A 16,932-nucleotide genomic window follows, 5' to 3' on the forward strand; every position below is an offset into this window, starting at 1 on the left:
TGAGGCGTGTTCTCATGGTCTCTCAGAGCACCCCAGCAACAACCCATTCAATAATGCACCTTTTATTGCTCACCACTCAGAGCGCTTTCTGGATCACCTCTGAAAAATACGACTCATGCTCACATTCTTGTTTCACATTTTGTTTCAAGGGGAATCCAAACAGACACCGTATATAAGGGACCTTTCCCTTCGATTCCCACTACTCAGAGGGGAGAAAATAAAGCCCACCGGCTCCTAAAAAATCCACAGACCCAGATTACAGGAATGTGCATTGAAAGTTTAAATGCACATACCCTTACATCCAGAATTCTAGAAGTTTACCTAAGAAAATTAGCAGACCGGATGTGCAAAACGTTCTAAGGATGCATATCATCACATAGAAGAGTAATATTGGGAAGCCACTTAATGTCCAGCAATACCAAATAGGTTAATAAATCATGGTATATCCTGTGTTGCCATTAGAAATGATGATATAAGCCAGGCGCGGTGGCTCACGCCTGTAATCCGAGCACTTTGGTAAGCCGAGGTAGGTGGATCACCTGAGGTCTGGAGTTCAAGACCAGCCTGACCAACATGGAGAAACCCCATCTTTACTAAAAATACGAAATTAGCCGGGCATGGTGGCGTATGCTTGTAATCCAAGAAAGAAAAGAAAAGAGAAAGAAAAAAAATGATGATATATATTTTCAGCCAGCTTTGCATGTCTGTGGTGCTTATATAAATACACCTACATACATATAGCTACATGTGCACATGAAGAATCTGGAAGGATGACAACAAAATGTTAACAATGGTTATGTCTGGGAAGAAGGATTGGGGGTTGTGAATCACTTTCCTTTTCTTTACACCTTTCTGAATTGGAATATATATATATATGTGTGTGTGTGTGTGTGTGTGTGTGTGTGTGTGTGTGTGTATATGTGACTTTAAAATTTTTGAGACTTGAAAAAAAATTGTAATAGAAATCAATGACCTCAGTGCGAGAGAACTGAATTTCATAGCTCAGACTCGTTCTCCCAACAGGAGCTATTGGTCTCACCACCAAGGGGAGGTTGGAACAGACCCACAGAAAGGAACTGTCCCACTTAGCCAGGCCAGTACTTGGCAGTGGCTGTTCTAAGCAAGTTAGCAAACACATCTGCCAACTGGCAGCCATGGGAGAGCATGTCATGTCACGTGTCCAGCATGTGTGGCCATCTGACTCAGAGGCAACACGCACAGCTCTGGCGCCATGCTCGGGGTCGCGGGTTGGGATCAGCTGTGCCTCCCCCTCCCCACCCGCTGCAGACCACCTCCCCTTACCCTGCTTGCAGTCCCAGCTGGCGCGTGGAAGGTGCCTTTCCAATTTGCTCCCCATTCGGGAGTTTCTTATTCCCACGGGAAGAACTCGTTGCCATGGGGATGTGCGCCTCCCAACCCTGAAGCCTGCCCTGGAGACAAAATCCTTCTCTGTGCAGCCCTGCCTGGGCTCCCAGGCTGAGCGGGGGGATTCCGGGGGTCCACCTAGCCCTCTGGGATAAGGGGCTTTAGTCTCCCCATTCTTTGGGCTTCTGGGGTGGGGACAGTGGGAGGATTAATTATGGACGCAAGGTCACAGGGAAAGGGAAAGGGAAAAATGAGAAAGATTTTATTTAAAGCCCCTGGTCATTCTTGCTTTCCACCCGCCCACCACGACCCCTCTGCCAGATGCCGTCTCCAGTTCGGGAGCGTTGCATGGGGACGCCAGGCACTCTGCTTTTCCTAAACAACTTCCAAGAACCCCAGAACATTTCTTAAAGTGTCTGGAACTAAGCTTTAACCTCGCCTGCTTCATCAGCCTGGGACGGAAAAGACGCGAGGGGCGAAGAAGAGGCGGGGAACAGAGAGCTCGGGCCCGGGACGTTCGGTGTAAGTGATCCAGGCTTCCAGTGCCCCGGGCGCACCCCGCGGAGAGGCGTCGGGGAGTCGGGGACGTGCGGGAGGCGACCACCCAGCCAACCCCGGGGGATGAGCAGCAAGGCTGGCCACGCATGGCAGGACACTGGGCGCAGAGACCCGCCCAGGGAAGCGGGGGATGGGGACAGGCGGCCACGTGCAACCGCTGGCAGGTGGGAGCCTCCCAGGCGCCAGCTCGGAGAGGGCCACGCCCCTTCGCGATTCCCCGCGCTCGGCCTCCTGACTGCTCAGGGGGCCACTCCCCTTCCGGATTCCCCGCGCTAGGCCTCCGGACAGCTCAGGGGCCACGCCCCTTCTCGAGGTCTCCGCGCTGGGCCTCGGGACGGCTCAGGGCTCCCTCCGCCCCTCCTCAAGCCCCACGAGTCTCCCTGCGTACCTCCCTCCCGGTGCGGCACTGGATTCCCAGACCTCAGCACCCACCGCATCTCCTGTTACTCGCCCCAGGGTGGTTGCCCGGGGAAAACCTCCAAGCGTTTCACTGGCTCGCCTGGAAACGCTTTCATCTTTGCTCCATCAGCAGCAGCTCTTTCATTAATTGAGTTCTTCTGGCTTTAGAGCCTCCCACTATGATCATGCTACAAATTCCCGAGGCCAGCACCCGAGGCCTGCTGGCTCCTATCTGGGCCACGTGTAAACCCAGGTGCGCCCCCTGAGTCTCACGCCCTCCTCCTGTTGCCTCCCCATCCCTCTGGCCTTCGGGACTTGGGGTTGCAATGAATCTTAGATTTTTTCCAAGAGTCTTCTATTCCTCCAGCGTCTCCGTGCACCCGCCCGCTCCAACACCTGACATTTTCCTTCAACTCCACCCTCCCCTCCCCGAGTCCACAGACACACGCACACCCACACGCCTCTTCCCTTCCGCTCCACCGTCAGTCAGTGGCAGAGTCAGTCCATCCAATAGGCAGGAGCCCAAACGACTGTCCACAGACAGCTGTCCTCTCGCCCACGAGAGTGGGGCTGCACGCAGCAGCAGGCCCAGGAGGAAACCGTGCTTTGATAGCCCCAGGCATCGTATTTCATCGTATTTCACAAGTGAGCCAAATGGAGAAGGGATTAGCTGTTTCACCCAATAAGCCCACATCTGTAGTTACATTCTGACTGGGATAAAATTACCCTGGTTATTAATCCTTCTGCTTTAGAGCATAAGCTGATCACCAGCTGGGGTCAGGAAAAAATTCCACCCCAACTCCTTCCAACCTGCTCCCCCATCCTCAGCTGCCCCATTTCCTGTGGTCTATTCTTGCACAGTTAGGTCTACAAGCTAGGTTGAAGGCCACCAACTGAGACACCTGTCCCGAGACAGGACCATTCTAATCTGCCCTGAAAAGGACAACCCATTGATCATGTAAGTATGTATTGAGAATCTACTGTGGGCAAGACATTGGTCTTCGCTGTGGGAGATACAAAAACCATTCAGGCATGGCCCTTGCCTTCTTCATGCCAAGAAAAGCTGAAGTGTGTGGTCAGAAATTGCATGTGGTTTCTGGGACTTCCTGCCCTGAGGCACCCTGGGTGTATCGGATGGCTTCAGGAAACAGTTTGGATATGGCAGTATTTTCATGCCCATTGCCATTCCCTTCTGCCTCAAGTGTATGTGGGTTCTCCCTGCAGTCAGCTGGCAGGCCAAGCCAGGGTAGCTTTATTTCTGTCTCTGACCCTTTCTCTTCAGACTCCAAATCTGCAGGTGCTGGAGACTTTGAAGGAGTCTCCATTTCCCTTGGTAGAAACAAAAGGTAGGAACAAGCAGGTGGAAAGCCAGGGTTGCTCCTTCCAGCCAGTGGGTCTGGGGCTGCAGCACACAAGGTTGACATCCCGAGAGGTCATTTTCCTCGGTCGCTTCAGACCTGGCATTGGGTGGACAGACCACATGATTCAGCATCCAACTTGGGCATCTCTCAATAACAGAAAGAGGTGCCATTGATAATTTCATGGAACTTTCCTGAGCACACCAGGGTGTGCTCATTCTGCCTGAGGGGTCATCTCCCTTGGGCATCATAAGAGGCACCACTGAGACACAACAGCTTTTGTCACCGTTTCCTGATTGCTTCCCAAGCTCTCTGTCCTCTTCCCTGTGCTAGTCATCTCACAGTCTCCTTCTGCAGGTAGATCCTCCCTACTTCAGCCCTTCCTCCCACCTCAGCTGCTTTGTTCCCACTGCCATGCCCAAAACACCTGTATTTCCACTCTCCAACCTTGGATCAACCCAACTATGTTTTCACGCTACTATGTCCAGGATGCTGGGTGATACTAGAGATAGCCATCAATAACATTCATTACGTGAATAAGTCTGGGTGGATCCTGTGACACAGTTACGCCTTCTACCGTCTGCTGCTTCTCAACATTGCCCAGTCCTTATGTTGGTGTTCTCATTTCACATGATAGAGTTCCAAACCTTTTGTAGCCCGAATCATCATCTATCCCCTAATTCCTGGGAGACCCTAACTTCACCAATAGCAACAACAACCAAAACCAACCAACCAAACAAAAAAATACTTAAGATATGAACCTCTCAGATTTCCTGAACTCTCCACCTCCAGACTAAATTTGTGGATGGATACCTATCTGTTGACCATACCCTCCCTCTTCAATGAAAACTGCCTCTCCTTCCACTCCATTTGTGAGGCATCCATGGATGCTGACATGTGCTTACATAGGACCTCCTGTCCACAGCCAGAATTAGCCAGAATTCACTGACCCATGATTGGGCTCCTAAAATACTCAAGATGAGAGAAATGTTACTTTTCTTTACTATAGTAATGATTTTACTATCAAATGCATCCCATAACCTTATGTAGTAAACATCAAATATGCACAATAAAATTTATTTGAAAAAATAAAGCTGGAAAATTGAAAGTAATGAATGTTCAATTAAAATCTACAAACAAGCAAATAAATACATACTCAAGATGGACCAGTGACAGCCTTTCTCTAGAATTTTTGATTTGAGGCCAAGAAGGTTGGTGCAGCCTTTCTCCCATGGCTGTACCTGTGAAGATAAACATTTGGGAATTGATGGCAGCCTTGTTTCTCCACCAGGCTGAAGAAACTAGGACCTGCAGGGGCTGAGATTGGAGTGAAACAGATGTGAAGAGAAAAGTCCTGGGTCCAGGTGGTCCTGGGGCCCAGCCATGCTCTTGTTTTGTTTGTTTGTTTGTTTGTTTTTTGTTGTTGTTGTTGTTTGTGTGTGTGTGTGTGTGTGTGTGCTTTTAATAGAATTTCCCTCCTCCTGCCTGTGGCTAATTCCTTCTGCACCCTTGGTTCAGCCCCACCTGGCGACTCTTGTTCCATCACTTCCACCACTTCTCTAGAATCTTCAGTCATTTCAGCGACACATATGCTCGTCTTCCTGCCCAAAAACTGAATAAGCAAAGACTTTCTTTCATCTCTGTCCCTCTTCAACTTCTGCCCTTCCCTTCTACTCACTATCCCTATTTTCTCACCTCCTACTTCATGCCCAATCTGCTGCTGCTATCTTGCTCCATTTCTTCTTCCCATTTTCTTGATGCTGCTCTCCTGACAGGCAGTGCCTTGCAGAGTACGTCCAATTTCTCATGTTTATGTTGCTTGTCTGCAGCATCTGGTATCAGTAACCACCTCCTCTTTCTCAAAACTCCCACCATGCTTGATGGTTTTCCTGCGATTCTTGACCTGATGCAGAAAAGCTTGACCTGCAGAAGCTGTCCTAGAAACAGTCAGGATCTAAAGCTCTAGACTTTTCCAACCTGCCTCTCATTGCCATAAAAATGCAACTGACCTGTGTCTCCCCTCCTGGTGCACCACTAAGGGATGGCTGACTGATCTAATGAGATTACTGGAACTAAGGCATTCACAGGTGAGTTATTTTGATATTTTAATAATAGCTCTCAAGACTTAGCTCAGTGTCTCTCAAAGTTGGATTACAGTGGAAGGGAGTGGTGGGGAGCAGGTATAGGATGGAAGAAAGGGTTGGAAATATATTGTTGAGGGTCTAATAGTTTTTGAGACGTTTAATTTTTGTATTTTCTCTTTAATGTTAATCAGTACTTGATCATGCATTTTAATTTGCCATTCCACTGGCACCCAAGTAATCACCAACTTTTGGTGCAATATTTCAAAAGTGGGGTATAATCTCAAAGATTCAGATAATTTTTTCTTCTAACATGAATCACTTTGTTCCTCAAATTGGGAAGTACTAACTTAAGAAATAGGCATTGTAGGAATGTGAGTGTTGTTTATGTATCTGGAAGCACCAAGAGGAGAGACTCAGAAACGTAAGACCTAAGTCCTGCCCTCAAAAACCCACAGGCTCATTGGAAAAACAGCACAGGAACACTTAAGAAATGAAATTCAAGCATGAAGTAACAACGTGAGGTATGTCACAAGGTGGTATGTTATTAGTATTATTATTACTATTATTATTTTATGAGACAGAATCTCACACTGTCGCCTAGGCTGGAGTGCAATGGCATGATCTCGACTCACTGCAACCTCCACCTCCCAGGTTCAAGTGATTCTCTGGCCTCAGCCTCCTGAGTGGCTGGGATTACAGTTGCCCACCACCACGCCCAGCTAATTTTTGTATTTTTAGTAGAGACGGGGTTCCACCACGTTGGTCAGGCTGGTCTCGAACTCCTGACCTGGTGATCCACCCACCTTGGCCTCCCAAAGTGCTGGGATTACAGGCGTGAGCCACCATGCCCAGCCATTGGTGTGTTATTAAGAGATGTGTACACTACTTTCTCCAGGAGATCACAGAGCTTTCCCTATAGGAGTAATCAATGGAGGCATCCTTGTTGGGGAAGGGTCTTGGTGGTGGATGCTGGTCTGGAAATTGATCAAGGCCTTAAGTAAAAGTTAGGAGGTATATTTCCAGAGTAGAAAAAGAGAGAGACAGAAAGAGAGGTTCTAGGCATGAAGAAAGCCCAAGAGTTCACAAAGTCTTGAGCTTGGGATAGAAATCAGACTGGACCAAGTGGAGGGTTATAGGGGACAATGCTCATTTAACAAAATATTTTGATTATATTATGTGATGTTTTAAAAATGTATCAAGAAAACACTATGGGCAAAATCAGAACACAGTTGGACTTCCTTACGTTTATGGGGTTTTTTTTTCCTTTTTTCAATTGATACACGTATTTGTACATATTTATGAAGTATACATGATATTTTGTTACATGTATGGAATGTGGAATGATCAAGTCAGGGTATTTAGGGTAGACATTACCTCAAGTATTTATCATTTTTATGTGCTGGGAACATTTCAAGTTCTCTCTTCTGGCTATTTTGAAATATACAATACATTGTTATCAACTGTAGTCACCCCACTGTGGTATAGAACATTAGAACTTATTCCTCCGATCTAACTATATGTACCCATCAACTAAGCTCTCTTAATCCCCTTCCCCACCAGCATACCTTCCCAGCATCTGTTATCTATCGTTCTCCTCTCTACCTCCATAAAATCAACTTTTTTTAGCTTCCATATATGAGTGAGAACGTGCAATATTTGTCTTTCTCTGACAGGTTTATTTCACTTAACATAATGACTTCCAGTTCCATCCATGTTGCTACAAATGATATGATTTTATTCCTTTTTTATGGCCAAATAGTATTCTATTTGTGTGTTTATATCACAGTTTTAATCCATTTGTCCATTGATGGACACTTAGGTTGATCCCCTCTGTTTGCTACTGTGAATAATGCTGTCATAAACTGAGAGCAGAGGTATGCCTGTGATGTACTGAATTCTTTCTTTTAGATAAATACCCCATAGTGGGATTGCTGGGTCACATGGTAGTTCTATTGTTAGTTTTTTGAGAAATCTACATACTGTTTTCCATAATAGCTGTACTAATTTACATTCTCACCAACAGATCCTTGCCAGCATCTGTTACTGTTTTTTGTTTTTTTGGTTTTTTTTTTTTTTGTCTTTTTAATAGTAGCCATTCTAACCGGGGTAAGAAAATGTCTCATTGTGGATTTCAATTTGCATTTCCCTGATGATTAGTGATGTTCAGCATTTTTCATATACCTGTTGGCCATTTGTATGTCTTCTTCTGAGAAATGTCTATTCATGTCCTTTGCTCACTTTTTAATGGGATTATATGGGTTTTTTTTTCAACTGTTGAGTTGTTTGAGTTCCTCGTACATTCTGGATATTAGTCCTTTGTCACATTAATAGTTTGCAAATATTTTCTCCAATTCACCAGGCCGTCTCTTCACACTGTTGATTGTTACCTTTGCTGTGCAGATGCAGAAGCTATTTAGTTCAACATAGTCCCATTTGTCTAGTGTCATTTTTGTTGATTGTGCTTTTGATGCTCTTTTATATTTATGGAGGATAGAGGTGAGACATCATAATCATATCAGTGTTAAGGACATTGAAAGGTTGAATGCAGATCTTTAGTAGCAGATAAAGCTGGGACCATATTTTGGAAGACTTGAATTCCAAGTGAAACAGTTGAACTTGCATATCTTGATGTGCAAAGGGCTTCGAGGACAATGACTACCTCAAGTTCTCTGGGTCTCTGGAGAAAAATATTTCTCATTTTACATACCTAGTCTAATACTTGATTTCGTATCTTTTACTGCATAGTGTACATTTTAAAAACTACACATGTGAGTTTTCTGGTGGTAGAAATTATGCCTGTTTGTTTCATTACTATTGTTAATTGGTATTAGTTGGAAGAGATTATGTCCCTTTAAGTGCAAATCCTCCCTTGCAGAATAAATCCTAAGACAACTGGTGATGTTTATTGCTTCTATTAGCTTGATAATCTTAAAACAATCTTGATGCCATTTACACAACTTTTTCATTCCTCCATGTTACCGGACCATTACTTAGCCATTAGGGGTTGTTACATTGTGCTTAGGATAGTGAAGATCTGACAACATGGTGTCCTGAGTCACACATATCTGTGAAATGAGTGAATACATGAATAATTAGGAAGGATACATGATAGGTAAAGATATCCCAAGATTGGCATTGAGAGGGAGGTTGAAATAGATGATTGCTCAGCTCTATTCCAGTTCTAAGAATTTTCCTTGCGTTGGGGAAGGCAGGGAAGAGGCCATTCAATTCTCTAATGGCAGTCTCTCAAAAGAGACCTGCTTTATCCCCTTTCCCTAGAGTTTTCTTAAAAAGATACCACCACCCTTGTTAGTAGTATATTTCAGTTTCTCCAAGCTTCAGAGAAAAATTTTCTTTCTAATAGCCAACTCAACTCCCTAAAACCACAGTTTAAGCGCATCCTGTCTGCCTACTTCTTCAATGACAACAATTCCTCTCAGGGTCATGGTAAGGCTACAGATGCTCTTCCACTTACAGTGGGGTCACCTCATGATAAACCCATCACAAGTTGAAAACACTCTAAGTAGAAAATGCATTTAGTACATCTAACCTACTGAACATCATAGCTTAGCCTAGCCTATCTTAAACATGCTCAGAACACTTCCATTAGCCCACAGTTGGGCAAAGTCATGTAACACAAAGCTTATTTTATAAGAAAGTGTTGAATATCTCATATAATTTATTGAATACAGTACATTGTAGAACACAGTATTGGTCATTTACCCTGATGATCGCATGGCTAACTGGGAACTGTGCTTGCCGCCACTGCCCAGCATCAAGAGAGAGTACCGTGCCACATATTGCTAGCCTGGGAAAAGATGAAAAGTCAAAATTTAAAGTACAATTTCTACTGAATGCATATTGTTTTTGCACCATTGTAATGTCAAAAAATGTAAGTCAGAACTGTCTGTATTGCTAAAGCCAGCCTAAGATTAAAATCCATAGAAGGACTTAATGGGGAGGAAGGGGAGGCATTTATAGAAAAGCCATTCAAGGTGATGTGGTTCTGCAGGAGGCTGAAGAGCCCCAGGGATTCACTAAGAAAGCGTAATCACATTGAGCACTGCAGATCGCCAGGCTGGCGTCACAGCCCAGAGCATGGCCCGAATGAAGGTGGATTGCTTCAGTTATCTGGGCATCTTGATGAATGGGTACTGCACACACTCGGAGGGAGATGAGAGGAAACGAGCCAGAGATTAATCACTTATGGCATCAATGAATGGAGAGTGTTTAGAGTCTGTGGTAGACAGAGGGGCAACAGCAGACAGGAACCTAGGGTAATCAGGCCACCATTGGGAAAAAAAGTGGGCAAATTTAACACCAAGAACCATCTTTGTTAGGCTGATTTGCATAAGGGTAGTGACAATTGAAGTAGCCCAGGTAGGGAAGAACAGTGGAGTTCAGTCCTGGGAAGTACCCAGGCTAGAGGTCTGGGAGCCCCAAAGGTAACCCCAAACCAGAGAAGGAGGGTCTCAGAAGCAAAAAGAGGAAGATGCCAAAAATAGGGTAAGAACAGGAAATGAGAATGAATACAAGCAGCCTCCTGGAGGCTTCTAGAAGATAAAGCAGTGTGCAATCCCCAGCGTTTCCCAGAATTTCAACAACTGCTCATTATTAGTGGGATCTCAGTTCTTCTCTGCCCCAAAATTAGCAGGGGATGGAAGGAAAGGAAGGAAGAAGGGAAGGAAGGAAGGAGGAAAGGGAGGGAGGGCCTTAAGAAAGGGCTATGAGAAGACTCACATGATTTCCTTTAAAAACCATTTGTCTTAACAGAAATGTACCTGGCCCATGGATCCACTTGAATTTTTTACCACCTGGTGTTGAGCCCTGTAAAGTGCTATGAAAACTAGCACAGCCTCACTTGGGACTGAAAGAAAACAAATCACAGGCAGGATTTTAAACGAACATAGAAAACACAGCACAAGCAATCCTAGCTGTTTGGGCTGCTGAATCCTGCAACCTTCAACTATGGCGTGGAGACAATGGGGCAGAGGGATGCTCGTTTCCCAGGTTACTGATTGTTGGGAAACGATTCTGTGAACTTCACGTAAGCAGATTTTGTTCAGAATAATAACAAGAAAAACATTGAGAAATGGAAGCGGAACATGAATAGGAAAATAATGGTTAGATGACCTCACAGGAATGCATACCCAATGATATGGCTCACGTGCAGAGAGGCGGCACTCGATTTTGACTCTAAGTTACCTAGCAGCATAAGCAATGAGGAAAATAGTTGCCAGAGCCTTCCTGTCCACAGGACAAAAACAAACCCCTCATTCAGAGGAAGCACAGCTTTTTCAGATGCTGAAACCTTGTATATTTTTTTCTGGGCCAGTCTCCTCACGAGCATCCTGCAGTGTTACAGTCAGGAAATTTCATGTTTATGTCTTTGGACTCCACGCTGGTGATTTCAGACCCATGGCAGCAGCAGCGGCAGCATTCCCGGAGGGAAAGGAACCCAGAGGTATCACTGACGCCCTGCTGGACGGAGGGGCTTCTGTGGCTGCTACCATTACTGCCGCTTCCTCAGAACCAAACCCCAGAATCAGAGGAGGAGCAGTAGCTACCAGAACGAAATGCCACCTGTGTGGTGCCACTGTGGGAGATCTTGTTCCTGACATGTAGCTTCAGTCACCCCATGGCCCAAGTCAACCCAACACACCCCGGGGCAGGAAGGATCCGGTCACCTGGGAGAAAGCCCTGAATGAACCAAAGAATAACCAAGGGAAGAAACAGGTAGAAAATAACGAAACACCCCTGAGATATTAAAGATGTCAATTCAAGAAAAGCAGCCACTAAGGGTTGTAGCAAAATAAAGCAATAAGAGAAGAGGGCCTGGCAGCTCCTTTCTGGAAGGACGCTGGATGTATTTGCCTCCTTTGCTTCTGCCTTTGGGTAGAGAAATGCAGAAATGCAATCCCTCAGTGGCTGGTTAGCTGGTTAGATGGTGGCCCGTTTTTCAGGGCTGCTGGACAGGCGTTAGTGTTCAGATTTTGACTTGGATTCAATTAACCTGGGCTGAACGTTTTACATACCCAGGACTGTCCTGGGTGAGCCACATGTACCAGTTTAATAACTCGAAAATGGGCCGGGCGCGGTGGCTCAAGCCTGTAATCCCAGCACTTTGGGAGGCCGAGACGGGCGGATCACGAGGTCAGGAGATCGAGACCATCCTGGCTAACACGGTGAAACCCCGTCTCTATTAAGAAATACAAAAAACTAGCGGGGCGAGGTGGTGGGCCCCTGTAGTCCCAGCTACTCGGGAGGCTGAGGCCGGAGAATGGCGTAAACCCGGGAGGCGGAGCTTGCAGTGAGCTGAGATCCGGCCACTGCACTCCAGCCTGGGTGACAGAGCGAGACTCCGTCTCAAAAAAAAAAAAAAAAAAAAAACTCGAAAATGGGCATTTTTTTTTTTTATTCTCATTTTAAAGTTTGGAAACAGGCTTAAAGAGGGAGGGGCCTGGGAAGTACGCTGTTATTAACTGTTACATTGCCATGGCCCCTGCTGTTGCTGCTGCTGCTGCTGCTACAAGATCATCCACTCTCTTCATTTCCCTGGTTGGTGGAGACAAATCTGGCTGTGGCTCCCTTTAATAGACCCCTTGTAATTCAAAGGAAAAAAGACTTGGCCATGCATAAACACACCTTTCAAAAGAAATATATGAAACTAGATCACTGGATCATGAAAATATCCTTAAATTACTGTACCATATTAAGTAACTGTCTCTCCTTCCCTCTTTCCTTTCCTCCTTTGCTCCTTCCTTCCAGCCCAGGTATCTGTGAAGGATTTACAGTAGATACAGTGTCCCCTGACCAGGCCATGAGGGATTCGAAGCTGAGAATTACACAGTCCCTGCTCTCAAGAGCTCACACTCTGTTGAGGAGACAAAGAAGATATTGGGTGATTTCCACACACTTTGTGAAGTGCTGGCACAGGGGCTGGAGGGTCAAGGAGAAATATAGCAAACAGATGTGAGACAGGGCCTGGGGAAGATGCTGTGGGAGTAACCACAGGCTAGGATGGAAGCCCCAAGAGTTTTGGCTGGTTCCAATACGGTGAGATTTTGTCTAGAGACATTGCATCAGAAAATGCATCAGACACTTTTGGCTGATGCAATTGGGTGTGTAGGTAAGGACCAAGGCATCGAGTGGAAAGAGGCCAGAGATCTTGCTAAACATCTTACAATGCACAGGACTGCCCCCAGCAACAAAGAATTATCCAGCTTGGAATGTCCAAAGTTGAGAACCCCTGCCCTGGAGTCGGGAAGAGCCCCTGAAGGTTCTAGGTGGGGCAGTGAAACAGTCAGATGTGTTTTCAGATGTCTTGTCAATATTAGAGAAATTAGGAAACTGCTGTTTCTTTCAAGTGGTATTTGTCTAAGGGATGGCTGTTGGAGCCAGTGAGCTGAGGGTCTGGAGGGTGAGAATTACACCCAAAGGAGCGTGGTGCCATGGCAAGTCCTGAACCAGGCATCAGTAGTCCTGGCCTGACTTCAGCTCCTCCAGCCACAGGCTGGGTGACCATGGGCAGGCATGACAACTCCCTGAGCCTCCCTTTCATCATCTACAAAATGAAGCACAAGGATATATACTGTTCTGGCCTTATTCCTGTGTTACTGTGGTATCAAATACAATCGTATTTATGAAAGAGAGTGAAAAAATGTAGATGAAGGATATTATTGTACTGTAAAGAACATCTTTTAAACAATTATACAACAAATATAGGCTAATTATAGTGAAGTAGAAAATACAGTGAAGCAAAAAGAGAACAAAAAAACTCACCCATTAGCCATCCCTTCACCATCCAGAAAAAAACAGTTAACATTTAATTGTATATTTTTAGTTTTCCAGGCTTGTGTGTGTATGCGTATGTGTGTAATTTTTCATTTAAAAATCAGATTATGCTTTCCCCACAAATAGGCATTACAAATAGCATGTTACATCAGTAAAATGTTTCTATGCTATTATTTTGACACAGGGTGTCCTCTGTTGTTAGATTGTGGTGTCATTTTCAAATGTTCCACATTGGCAAACATTGCTTGGAGTTTAAATCCTTATGGGTTTAAATTCAATTAAAGTGAAAGATGTGGAGCTGAGAAATGCCTTACAGTGGGGCACACAGCACAGCCAGCACCCATACCTGACCCTGTGCCCTCACTGCTGCTGGTGGGAACTGTAGGAGTAAAGAGAATTTTCCCTCCCCTCTGAGGGTTTAATCTACTAAAATAAACAGACAATAGACAGATTAACAGAAAAAAGGCATACATATTTATTAATGTGCAGAAGCACAGGAGCTGTACAAAATATGAGTCTCAAGGGAAGGGTCAGATGGTTGAGGCTTAACTACCCTCTTCATAGGGAAGAGGGAAGAAAGGGGATGTAGGCAATTTTGAGGAATAGTAAATGATTTGTAAGGGAATTGAATGAGCCCAAAGAGCAGACAAAGGCCTGGGACAGTGTTCCTCTGAGCTCTGGGGAGGTGGTGGGAAGGTGAGGGGCAGAAGTGCACTATGAACAGAGGTTGTCTTATTATGCAGATAAAGTCTTCCAGGAGTTTCCCTCAGAAGAACAGATGAAATATCTATCTGGGTGTGATGACTTTAGGTATTTTCTCTTGTGGTCACTCTTTCCTGGTTATTTGATGAGATTTCTAGGGAGGGGATTTTGAGACAATTGTATTTCTTTTGGAAGAAGATTTTCTCAGTCAGATAAGGGAACTTCCAGAGAGAGAGAGAGTCCCTCCCTATGCTTAGGGGAGGAAGGTTAGAAAATCCTTGGCTCTGAGGTTTGAGTCTAAGGCCTTTTGATTTCCCTTAGTTCAAAGGGCTCTGTAGCCCAAAGCACCACAGTTTGGGGTATTGTTTTCTGAGCCCCATCAAAATATTTATGTGGGATCCTAGAGTATCAGGCAAACGAGGAGTAATAAATTCTTGCCACTTCTCCCTCTGAAGATTCAAGTCACTGAAATGTACTGACAATAGGCAGATTAACAGGGAAAAAAAGGCATGCAAATTTATTAACTTGCATAAGTACAGGAGCCATACAAAATATGAGACTCAAGGAAGGGTTAGATGTTGTGCTTGTACCTTTGTCATTGTAATTTTGCTTGCTGTTTAAGAACTGGGGGAAAAGTAGGCAGGTGGTTCACCTGGAGAGGCACCTGGTACATTTCAGAAGCCTTGGATGGAGGGAGCGGGACAAGGGTTGAAAATATACTTGTCAGGTACTATGTTGACTTCTTGGGCAACAAGATCATTAGAAGCTCAAACCTCAGCATTGCACAGTATACTCATGTAACATGTACCCTGGAATCTAAAATAAAACGTAAATAAATAACTGAAAAAGCCCCACAAATGTCCCCTAAAAACCATCTCAGTAGCCCCAGCTGAGGCCACATCACCAAAGCTCAGCCAACTGAGAATGGTTTGCCTATTACTTGCTTTACTTCCGCGGTTAACCCAATGACTTAGAAGCTGCAACAACATAATGACTGTGGCATCCTTCATCTAGGAAGGGGCTGAGCTGACCCAGCAATGGGGTGGATCGACACTGCTTCACCCACACTGTCTGAACCACTTTCCCTTGTGGCTGATGGCAGAGGGCTGAAAGATGGAGGTCCCCATTGGTGGCGCTGGCCTCATGTTAGGACTCAAGAAACTTGCAGTTCATCTGTCCCAGAGACAAATTTGAAATATGATAGAAGCTCCAATGCAAAACCGTGTGGGCCAGCAAAACAACAACAACAACAACAACAACAAAACAGCAACCACCTAAATGTCCAAAACAAAATGGGGGACTATTATCAAGGGCACATTGATTTCCTAGAATATCAATCTCTCATTTTAAATGATAACTGTTAAGACTATAAACCACATCTAAAATTCTTATGAAGTCTTTTCATTCTAAGAGAGACAAACAAGGCAGACAATTTTATAGAGAATAAAACTCCTACTGTGTTTAAAATTGCATTTATATATGAAAAGGGAAATAGTTGCAGCAGCTCTGTTAGGTGGGACGGGGAGATTTTTTTCCTCTTTTTTTCTAAATGTTCTGTAATGTGATTATGATTGCACAGTGATTATAAGTGTGTGTGTGTGTGTAAATGTGCAAGGAGGTAAGTTCTGGGTCCTCTCTTTGCATATCCAGACCCTGCAGGCTCTGTACTTGTCTCCTTCAGGCCAGCACTGAGGGCTGGGCACCTACCCCAGATCCGAATCCTGCCCTCCCTTGAGCAAGGCATCCCAGGGAAGAAACACAGAAAAACAGGCAGGGAGGAAGAGGGAGGGGACACAGGGACATGGGACAAGGAGGGGGCAGAGAAAGAATGGAGATGGAGGCCAAGGGGAGGGGAGCAGCTGGGCCCCACCAGGGCTGTTACTCAGTTGAGGAGGTGACTGGGGAAGTCCCAGCAAGGGGTACTGTGTCCCCAAGAAGACTGCTTATGCTGTCCTTGGAGATCACACCTGGGCTGACAGGCCCAAGATTGAAATATTGAAATTTTCTCCTTGTAGAGACAGCTTGGAAGCCAATGCGGAAGTGAATCCCCAACTGGGTTCCATAACTCCTACTGGGGTAAACCACTCCAGTTTCACAGACACAGCTGGGACAACCCCAGGCCAGTCCTGATTTCCTGAGGTCCTCTGTCCACCAGAGGCCCCTGTGCCCCCAACCTGGATCCAGACCCAGCAGGAAGAGCAAGGAATCTTCTGAAGGCCACGGTCTTCATGCTGGGAGCCCTTAACTGAATCTACTGAACTCTAGAATCTTCCTGCTCACTTGGACACAATTGCTTGGGAGGCCCAGGTGGCCACGCGAGCTCCAAGAGCCCCCTCTCTGCAGGTGGGCCCTGAGGTGGGCAGGGTGGATGGGGAAGGCATTGTTCCCTTGGCTCCAACTTGAGTTGGCATTTCTGGAAGTTGGGGTGTGTGTGTGTGTGTGTGTGTGTGTGTGTGTGTGTGTGTGTGTGTGTGTGTTGGGGGGTTCCTAGCTTCCAGGTCCCTCCCCAGATTCCAGCCCATCAGGCAGTGGTGAGGTTGGCTCTGGGGTGCCGGGCAGGGGGTGTGGGGCCCTGGAGCCTCTGCCCTCTTCCTCCCTCCCACTGAGTCTCTCTGCGGCTCCCACCCCATCCCCGTGTGTCTGCTCTCCCGCTTCCCTCTCAGCTCCCCTCT

General features: G+C 45.8%; 1 long non-coding RNA gene across 1 annotated transcript; it reads right to left on the reverse strand.

The window, feature by feature from the left end:
* Positions 1-8,661: 8,661 nt before the first annotated feature.
* On the reverse strand, positions 8,662-13,676 carry LOC126963367 (uncharacterized). Its single transcript, XR_007729045.1, has 3 exons — positions 13,547-13,676; positions 9,488-9,572; positions 8,662-8,829 (listed from the first exon to the last, which is right to left on the reverse strand). It is a non-coding gene; the product is annotated as an uncharacterized LOC126963367 (long non-coding RNA).
* Between the last annotated feature and the right edge of the window lie 3,256 nt (positions 13,677-16,932).

This window comes from Macaca thibetana, chromosome 9 (assembly GCF_024542745.1).
Source record: "Macaca thibetana thibetana isolate TM-01 chromosome 9, ASM2454274v1, whole genome shotgun sequence".
NCBI lineage: Eukaryota > Metazoa > Chordata > Mammalia > Primates > Cercopithecidae > Macaca > Macaca thibetana.